This window comes from Castanea sativa, chromosome 6, assembly GCF_040712315.1.
Source record: "Castanea sativa cultivar Marrone di Chiusa Pesio chromosome 6, ASM4071231v1".
NCBI classification, from domain to species: domain Eukaryota; kingdom Viridiplantae; phylum Streptophyta; class Magnoliopsida; order Fagales; family Fagaceae; genus Castanea; species Castanea sativa.
The window spans coordinates 14,557,521-14,568,198 of NC_134018.1; positions in this window are offsets into that span (position 1 = coordinate 14,557,521).

Genomic DNA, 10,678 nt, shown 5'->3' on the forward strand with positions numbered 1-10,678 from the left:
AATTGTTTGATAAATTTTTTGTAAGCCATTGCACATTTAAGCAATGGCTTCTTCATCAATTTTTAACACAAACTGAAATTATATAAGAGCAAATCATGCAATGATGTAGTTTCTTAATCAATTTAGAATTTTATAAAATTATTTTAGTCTACCTCACGAATAGATAAGTTCTCGTGCATAGCACGGGTTAGCAACTAGTATTTTTTTAATTTTTAAAGTTGTGCCTCCCTTTTAATTAATCTAGCCCAACTAGTATTTACTTAACTCAAAAACTTAACGAAAACAAAACATTAAAAAAAAAAAATCATAGCTAGCCCAGTATTAGAATACTAGCATTAGGTGTTCTAGATGTTAAATATTTAGTATTTAGACACCAAATACTAAAAACACTACTGTACAAGACATTTCAAATGCTATATTAAAGTAGCGAAAGTAATTTTTGGTGTGTGAAAAAAAAATATATATTTTTTTTTTTTTTTTTTGCAATAGTTGATGCTCTTAAGAAACAATTTTATTTTGTGTTCTTCTGCTATTATTGGTAGATGATTGCATCTTAATGTATTAAGAAACAATAATTATGTGTATTTATCTTGGTTGATAGTTTGTTAATATTATATGGATATCTGTGGGATTGTAGGAACTTTAACTAATAAGTCTCAAGTTTGATCCAGACTTACAAACAATTGAGAGACTTGGAATTTAAGAGAAGCTAGTCACTAACCTGTGTGATGTACGAGAATAGCTACTAAATGAGTTTCAAGAAAAGAAAAAAAAAAACCTATTATTTTTGAATTGGAGTAATAAGCAAAAATGTATGAAATTTATAAAAAAAAATGATATTGAATAAATAGCACAATGTTTTATTAGTTAGGTAGAGAAAACAATGTTATTTTATTTATTAGTTTTTTGTAGGAAGGAATAAGAGAAAGAATGTTGTATCTCTAGTTTAGTTTGTGTTGTATATATAGATAGGATATATATATAAAGTTATCTGGGAATCAAGCAATCTATAAAAAATTTGGTAAATAAGAGTAAAAGGTCTACTACTATCATCCATATCATAACCAGATGTCAATATATTCAAGGTTAAAGCTTTAATAATATTAGGATCATTCAAAGCAAGAGCAAGGTCAGGATAACAATCAAAATAAACAGGACCATCATATAAAGAAGCAGTAATCATGCCAAGAATGCTATCATTAAATTTCTTAAATCTAGCGTCACCTAAACACATAAGCACAGAAGCATCAATTCCTTTTCTGGTTAAATGTTTAACAACAACTTGAACCAATCCAATGTGTAAATATTTGAGTTTTTTCTTAGTAAAAAATTCATTAATATTCTTCTTGGAAAATAAGCAGCATTTTTCATGAGTTCTAGCTCTATATTCAGAAAAAAATACTTTTTTCAGATCAATTAAGATCGTAAACAGTTTCAGTAGAAATCTTAGGGATATTCCATTTTCTAAAATTTGGGTACTCACTTTTTCCAACAATGAGGTCTTCTTCATTCACAATATCAGGAGGACAACCAGTCCTAGAACTGACATAGGAGTCGGATCTCCACATCCTATCAATATCTATCTTAGTTATAACACTTAATTATCATGTTTTTCTCACAACCATTGCATTTCGTAACACATACCGTAACCAACCTTTTTCCTTTCATGCCCTCACGCTCTCCTGGCTTCACGGGCCTTACTATTCGGACTTGGGAATTCACTTTATGACTACAGTGGCGCCAACGACGGTAAGATCGACACAACAACGAAGTATCACAAGGTCAGGTAGACACGGACAGAATATGAAAGACACAACAACACTATCGGCCAAGGAAAGAATGGCTCTGATACCATAAAGGGGGAAGGACGACAGTGGAGAAGGCGGAAGCATAATAGAATATAGAATAATTCAAAGTAAATGATAAATTAAAGTAAGGCAGTAGAACCAACCAAGCAGTTGTATATCAAAATAGATCAAAGATATTAAAACAGAAGTGTTTATTGAAAGTAAATTCAAAACACTTACAGTAGTAGTAGTAGCAGATACAAGATTAACAGGGATAGTAGTACAAGGCTTGAAAGCTAGTCCTGGTTCTAGTTACAAGCTTTGTGAAATCAGTGAGATATTCTAAACTAAGGGAAGTCCTAGAGAGAGTTCTAAAGGAAATCCTAGAAAAGAATTCTGAGTTTAACAATAAGAGACAACCCCCCTTATATAGGTAAATAAAGTAGTGAATAATGACTCTTACTATTTATATCAGGACCCGTGAGGGGCATCAGGAGCGCAATTTGTGGAAGAAATCAGGTCGGCTTTTGAGGCTGAAAGTAGTTTGGCTGGAAGTGCCAAAAGTAGTCAACAAAGAAATCATTATCAGCAATAGTGAATACTTTTTCCCTTGAGTGAATATTGTAACATCATTAGCCGTTGTGCAGGCCAAACAAATAAGGAATCATCATGCTCCTAGATCAGTCAAGTAGAAGCAGCATCAGATGGGTAACCAGCATAAGGGTCCTATGGAGAGGGATCCCATGGGAGATCATCATTGCATTCATGTTCATGATAAGTTGAATATTGATTGCAAAAACCACAATATAACAATGGTTCGTAAACAGGGTCTCTTGTGAGAAATATTTTGGGTCATCATGTTCTGCCCATTGTAAATGTCGGACAGCAGAAGCATAAGGTTTATTAAGGAAAACAGAGATTCTATCTGTATAACCAAAGAAATGGTAATCTTTCCATAATTCTTCAGTGACATCTAGAATTCGATTATTGAAATAACTTCTCCAACATTCAGCAAGAGCATAGGGATGCTTATGTGAAACATGAGCATTTCCTTCATACCACTGACCCTGGTGAGTATAACCATTAATGAGAACAAGATGCATGGAAGGTTGAACATTCATCCAATTATTCTTCTCCCACTTGGGCAAAGTACTCCAGCATCGGATGGAATCATAAGGGCTTTCAGCATGTGTGACAGCTTTTCGAATAATATCAGGAAATTGGTTAATCTGATTATGACTCGTTAATTTGATGAGTCTGATAAAACCAAATTCGAACATTTGGAAAAGCCAGAAGGGATCAGTATCAGAACCATCTTCATAATTAATCAAAAGGCCAGGGAAAGGACGAGTTTTTTCATGTACTTTGAGACTGCTCCCAAAGTATTTTCCCCATTTCTTCTTCATGTAGCCTTTATTGGGGCCATCAGGTTCAACAATGGTAGGAGCAATTGAAACAAGAGTTTTGAAATATTTAAGCCAAAGATCAAGATCTTTGGTCATAGCCTTGCTCTCAAAAATACAAGATTGTACTTCTGGAGGCAAGTTGGCAACAACACTTTTTAGCAAAGATTGACTCTTAAGACTCAATCTGGCATAATCAGTGCCCATTATAGTCTTTTTATCCATTGAATAGATTTCCTCTTTGCCAAAGAGTTGACTCACGAGGGTTGCAATATTTGGTTTAATAGAATGACTCTTATGAGTCTTGGCATTAGCAAGGTGTTCAACAAGGTAATCGGCAAAAGCCTCATTTTCATTGGTTGGATCAACAATTTGGGTTGTGAGGTTAACAAGATGAATTTCAAGTGCTCTCATAACTTTCTTGAAAAGCTTATGGTGGTTTGATAGGTGGGCAGCTTGAAGATTATAAAGAATGAATTTAATGGAATCTGGTAATTTGCTATAGATTCCATTATGGAATTGTAGTTCTCTGGACAAAACTTCTTATAGAGTTAATATTATATCACCACTGGAATATGTCACCTCTGCTAGGAAAAATTCCTAAAGGGATGTTGCACTGCTGGATTTTACGCCAGAAGACGCGCCTTCATGCATTACAAAAGGTGGTCCCGCTGGGAGCCTTTCGTCTTGAGGAAAGTCCTGTAGGTGCTTTCCCTTTATTCCTCTTCTCTGCCGAAGAAGTCATAATAACCCACTTATTAGTGGTAGTAATATTTACTTTCTCCTGCGAAGGGAGGAAGAGGGCATTAAGCCAGCTGGCTATAGTGAACAGATGGATGATAGAGTGAGAGTAAATATTATCAGTAAAGTTTTTTGAAAGAACATTTTTCAAAAACCATAGAATAGTAATAGTATGACTCAGTTGTGCAAGACAACAGTCTTTTAGAATGGGAGGAGCAAAAAGTATATGTGGAGGGAATATCAAGATAATGTAGAGAGTGATGAGCCCGAATAGAATATAATTTTGGGGTGGGAGTTGTTCAATAATTTTCTTGTATCTAACTTCTTGCTGAAGGAAGTTAAGATGTTTGACTTTAGCATGAATTAGATTAAGAGCATCATGAGTTTCGTTTTTTGAACAAAATTTGAATTTTACTTTCTGTTCAAAAGGACCAGTAGTAATTCCATCATCTTCAGTAAGGAAAGGGTACAAAGAATTAATAAAAGGTAATCCAAGTATCACTTTATCAGTCATGTTTTCAACAAGCACAGAGGGAATCTTAAAGCAAACATTATCATGGCAACCATGAGCATCATTCAATTCATATTTGATTCTCATTTTAGTCCCATTAGTAGAAACCAATCTTTCAGTAGATTTTTCAAAATATTTTGAGGGAATCAATCCTTCTTGAATACAATTAACATCAGCACTAGAATCAATCATAGCAACAACATCAAAAGCATAATCATGTGAGACAACAATTTTGACTTTAGTAAACCATTTTGGAATCATGTGTTTAACAAGAGACAAATGAATATCAATCAAATTAATCAAGACTTTATCAGAAACATTACCAGAAGGAGAAGCTTGTTGATCGGATTCATCTTCGTCATCTTGCTCATCATTATCAGATTGGTGCTTATCCATGTTTTTATCAATTTTAAGAATTAACAATTCTTGTTTGAGATCAACATTATCATTTTTTATGGCTTTTACATCATGTTTTAATTTAATTATTTCTTGTTCAACAGTTGCAATTTCATGTTGAAGATCATTAATAGTTATTTCTTTGCTTTTGTTTTTATTAAATCTTTTCAAAGTTTCTTCAAAACTTATCGTAGAATTAGGTTTTTTAACCTTATCTTCTTTTGTTAAGTTTTTTATACACTTATCAAGATAATCTTTCTATAAATTAGGGTCTTCAATTTTACTTATCATTGTTAATAGTAAATCATCATTTTCTTTACTTTTGGTTAACATTTTAACAGATTTAATCACATTACAACAAGAATCTCTATAGCGAATTTTAAAATTAGGAGAATTAGAAACATCACTACAGGAGTGGTAATCAGAATCAGATGAGGAGGAAAAATCCTCTTCAAACGAATTAGACAAAATAGTTTTCTCAAGAATTTGAAACAGTTCATTTTGATCATTATCATTAATGTTTAACATGTTCAATTTATTTTTCAATTTTCCAAGCTTTTGGTTACAGTCTTTACTGAAATGGCCAAATTTACCACAGTTAAAGCATTTACCTTTACCAGATCTTTGTTTATCATGTTTTCGAAAAGTAGATTTCTTTTTATTATAAAAATCATTAGGTTTAACAAAGTGGGTTCTGTATCTTTTATGAGAATAACTTTTGTAAACCTTATCATGTTTACTTTTTCCTTTTTGCCTAGAAGGGGTAATAGGAGGTAAACCATATTGTTCACAGAAATTACCCATTTCATATTTAGCTTTCTTTATATCTTTTAATTATTGTTTTAACCGTTTTTCATCATTGCACATATTAATTCCAACTTTTTTAATAGTGCTGAAAATATCACCATAAGTTAATTATCAAAATCAATAGAATCATTTTTACCAATTAATTCATTTTTTACCTTATGAGCAAAGATAGGAGGTAGACCATCAATAAACCTCTCTTTCCAATAAGGCTTCGTAGAGTCTATTCTGAGCATGACTCTGGAAGTAAACACATCTTGGTACCATTTGTAAGCAGACATAGTAGGGCATCTCAAATTATTCAGATAATCAAAAATTCGAGATGAAATATTACGTGGAGTACCAACAAAATGCTTAAGAATAGTGTAAACCAAAGTGTTAACACCATCAGGAATACCTCGGTTAATATTTTCATCAAAAATAGGCATACCCTCAGAATCTTTTTTAACAGCATGTTTAATAGATTCTCTGGATTCTTCTGTGAGGTGTGAATCCCACCAACCTCAAAGAGAACCAGAAAAACCAAAAGCAAATAAATCAACAATGTTAGGATGATCAAGATTGTCATGATTGTTTATGTATGCAATACCAACCATAGACATGTGAGCCATTTTGTTAATAATTTCTTGTTCAGACAAACCATCAATATTCCATTCATAAAGTTTATCAGCGGAAACAAAAAATTGAGTTTGAGAAGATCTTTCTTCAAACTGTAAATCAGGAGAAGTAGGTTTAGAATACCAATTTTTTGTAAAAGATGTAGGATTGGGTTTTCCAAGAAATCTTTTGATTTCAAGTAAACTTAAACCATCATCAAAAACATTTTTTAAAGAATCAGAAGATAATGAGTCAGAACTTATGTCTTCTTCAGAAACAATTTCTTTCTCATTTCTTGAAGTAGCACAAGCAGCACTTTTGGAAGTAAAAGTTTGCTCGGTTTTAACTTTTGAATCAGAAAGCATTTTTTCATTCTTTTCAACAGTTGAACCTTGAGAGTTAATAATATCAAAAGTCTTACTTTGAGAAGTTTTAAAATTAATTTTTCCCTTTTGATTGGGTAAATCAATCAAAGGCTTCTTAGTCTTTGGAGCAATAGTTTTTTCAACAATTTTTTCTTCAATACGATCAAGTTGTTGACCAATAATATGCAAAGATTTATTAGCAAAATTGTTTTGTTCAATAATGGCAGAAACAGGGGTTTTATCATCAACAATTTTGAAAGGGGAGGCTTTCACCTCAGTGTTTTCTTTATCATTTTTGCAAGTGATCAAAATAGTTTCAAGGGGTGGATGACTAGACCTAACAATGGTCCTGTCTGGTTTAACAAAAGCAGATTTTTTTATTACGTTCAAGTAATTGGTATGAACCTGATTTCTTGAAACATAATAATTCTCAAGATAATCAAAAAACAGAATATGTCATTTTAACAAATTCATTTTTTCACACCATTTCCTTTTGATTCTGTCTTTTTTAGACTGAGCAAAAGTACTTTGGTAATACTTTCTTTTATCACGGTTTGCTTTAGAGAAAAATTCATTACTTAAAGCAACCATACCAATTTGAAAATCAGGTATTTCAAAATCCATATCAATCAGATTTATCACTCTTAATTGATTATAGTGAATAGGGGTTTCAATAGGTGGAAAATCAAATCCAGAAGGAGTTTCAGATTTAGCATCTTCTTCTTCCTGAGCAATTTTGGAAGGAAATTCAGGTTTAGTTGAATAATAAGTATTGCTAGCTTGGGAATTGTTGCTAGCAACTCCTTTTAGCTTCAAATCAGGTTTTTCAAAATTCTTTTTCAAAAATTCGTCAACATCGGAATCTCTTTTAACAAAACTTTCAGATCCAGCAAGGAATTTCTTCCTTCATTGATTCTTTAAGGTTTGTTACCAGTAAAACATTTGGTATCATCAAAAAATATTTTAACAGTACCATCAACATATTGTGCAATATTGGTAAGATCAAGTTCATCAAAAACAGGTTTAACAGGTGGTGCAACTTGTTCCAAAGTCCATTCTTTGGGAAGAGAAATATCTTGCCATTGAATCATTTTAGGGACTTGGATCTTAGCATCAGGAGTTGAACATTGAACAAACATGGTTTTACCAGCAGGATCACGTCCTCTCTCTCTCTCTCTCTCTCTCTCTCTCTCTCTCTCTCTCTCTCTCTCTCTCTCTATATATATATATATATATATATATATATATATACCAAAAGGTGCCTATTTTATAACCTTTCATATTGGATATACCAAAAGATGCATATTGAAAGGTCATAACCCTTCATATCGGATATATATTAAAGGTGTCTATTGAATGAAAAGATGCCTATTGATAGAAAATGTGTCTATTGAATGAAATGTGTCTGTTGACCGAAAATGTGCATATTAAATGAAAAAAGTGCCTATTGAAGGGTTATTATCATTTAGGTATAAATAGTGGTTCATATTCATTTTGTAACTTTTTCTTAGCTTCTTCTTTTTCATTTTTCTTAGAAACACAAAAAACTTGTGGGTCTTCATCAAAATTGCTATTTGTAGAACTCAATAAACTTGGTTATATCCTAGAGACAAAGTTGTAGTAACCTTTTAGCAACTCTTATGTGAGGCAAATATTGTGTAATGATAACATTCAATTGTGCCTCCAAGTCAATCAAATTTCCTATTTATCTACTGGATCATTTTGTTATTTCATTATATTACTCCTCTATATTCCCAAAAAAATAAAAAAGATCAGTGAAGTCTAATCTTCGTTTTAGTGTAACTGAAATGAATAATTTTTAAGAGGAATTAAGAGACGCTCTGTTTTTTCTTGATTTCAATCTATAAATATATGGTCATCAAAGTTTTTGTTTTTGTTTTTGTGTTCTTTCTTACCAAGTACTTGTAAACGCGTGATTGGTGGTTTATTGGGAACAGAGAAAAAAAAAGCAAAAGAAAAAAAGGAAGTATGTGGTGGAGACACTACAAGAAATCTGGGTTTAGGCAGCATTTTTTTTAGTGACGTTTTTAAATTTGCCGCTATAAGTGGTATACTCTGACGTTTTTGAAAATGTTGCTATAACTCAAAACAATAGCGACGTTTTTGAAAACGCCACAATAAGGATAGTTTTAGCAGCGTTTTTCTGGTTTATAGCGACGTTTTAAGAAAACATCGTTGTAGGTATTAAAGAACACTACCAGTTCCGCACAAACTTTTGCCAGCAAAAGAAAAAAAAAAAACTCTTGCCCCCATTTTTGACTTTTCCACACAAACTTTTCCCAACAAAAGAAAAAAACTTTTGCCCCCCTTTTTTGACTTTTCCAGACTTACCAACATTTCATTTCCCACACTTTTTTCCCCCTTTTTTTTAACTTTTTTTTTTCTTTCTTTTCTTTTGTTCTCCGTGTCCTACACTCCCACTTCCCTTATTTTGTTTTTCTTTCTTTTTCTTTTGTTCACTTCGTGCCCCACACTCTCAGTTCTCTTAGTTCTATAGTCTCTCCTCTCCCACTCCAAAGCAGCCACACCTCTTCTCCCTCAAGCCACCACACATCTTCTCTCCTCCCTTGCCACCCCTAGCCACTACTGTAGCAACCCCAAGCCACCGCTGACCCACCATTTCTTTAAAGTGTAAGTTTTTGTTTTTGGCTTATGAGTTTGCTTTGATCTGGTTTTTCTTTGATGGTCATGGATCTTTTGTGCTAATTTTTGCTCTTTTTTCTGTTTTGGTTGGAAAGATTTTGTTGTTCAAGTTTCATTAGAGTGTAAGTCTTTGTTTTTTGGCTTATGGGTTTGCTTTGATTTGGCTTTTCTTTAATGGGTCATGGAGTTTTTGTGCTAATTTGTGCTTTTTTTTGTTTTGGTTGGAAATTCGTACAAAAAGCTTTTATTCAGATTTGACTTTTTGAGCAAAGGACCTGAGGATCAAGGGCCAAATGATTGTAAGTTTATGTACAAGTTTGTAAATCTTGTATTTCTTTTATTTCTACTATTAATTTTTCTATAGTTTGTAGATTTCAATTTTTTTTTTTTTGTTATTGGTTTTGTGGTTTAGCTAGCTTGAATTAATTTTTAAAAAGAACCCACTACCCACTAATGTCTACAAGGAGATTCTTCCATTAGATGAGGATTTTTGACAAAAAAAAGCAAGAGGACAAATGCTTTTGCGACGTTTGTAACTATTAGTGTTATTATTTGCGGCGTTTTAAAAACGTCACTAAATCTATTTTCCACCATTATATACGAAAATGTTATATTATTTAGTGACGTTTTAGAAAACGTCACTAAAAGTTTTTGTACGCCACTAAAGAGTCACATATAGCGATGTTTTGCAAAACGTCGCAAGAGAGCTATAGTGACTGCTCTATAGCGACGTTTTTTAACGTCGTAAAAGAAAATGTCGATGTAGACCATTTGTGTCTATAGTGACGTTTTTTGGGGTTTTAGTGACATTTTACAAACGTCGCCTAAACCCAGATTTCTTATAGTGAGATGTCGAGATGCAAAGGAAGGAAAGGAATTAAGTAGGGAACATGAAAAGTTTTTTTTTTTTTTTGATAGATGGGAACATGAAAATTATAATACATGGAGAATGTGTTTGTGCATTAAGAGAGAAGATAATGATACCTTTGTTAGAAAATGTCCAATACACACAGGACATAGTCTATTGGCATATTGTCATGGATTTACTGAGAACTATCTCTCCAAGTATGCGGTCAATTGTTGCACTTGATTGTATTGAATATCATTAGATAGCAACAAATGTGCCAAATACCCATAACTAAAAATAATCAAATAATCTTAGAAATTTTAACTATTCAAATATGCAATCACCTTTGTTGACACCAACTACTTGCACCTCAACAGATCGGCCACCTTGAAAAACATCAATAGATGTATTTAAAATTGGGCCTGTCCAGTGAAGCTGCATGATGTTCAAAATGTGATTGAGGTGTTTCATTTGTAATGTGTTTAGGATAAGAAGGATTTTTTTTTTAATTTGTTGAGAAATAAGATATAAAGGATTTTAATATGATATATTTGTTTTATCTA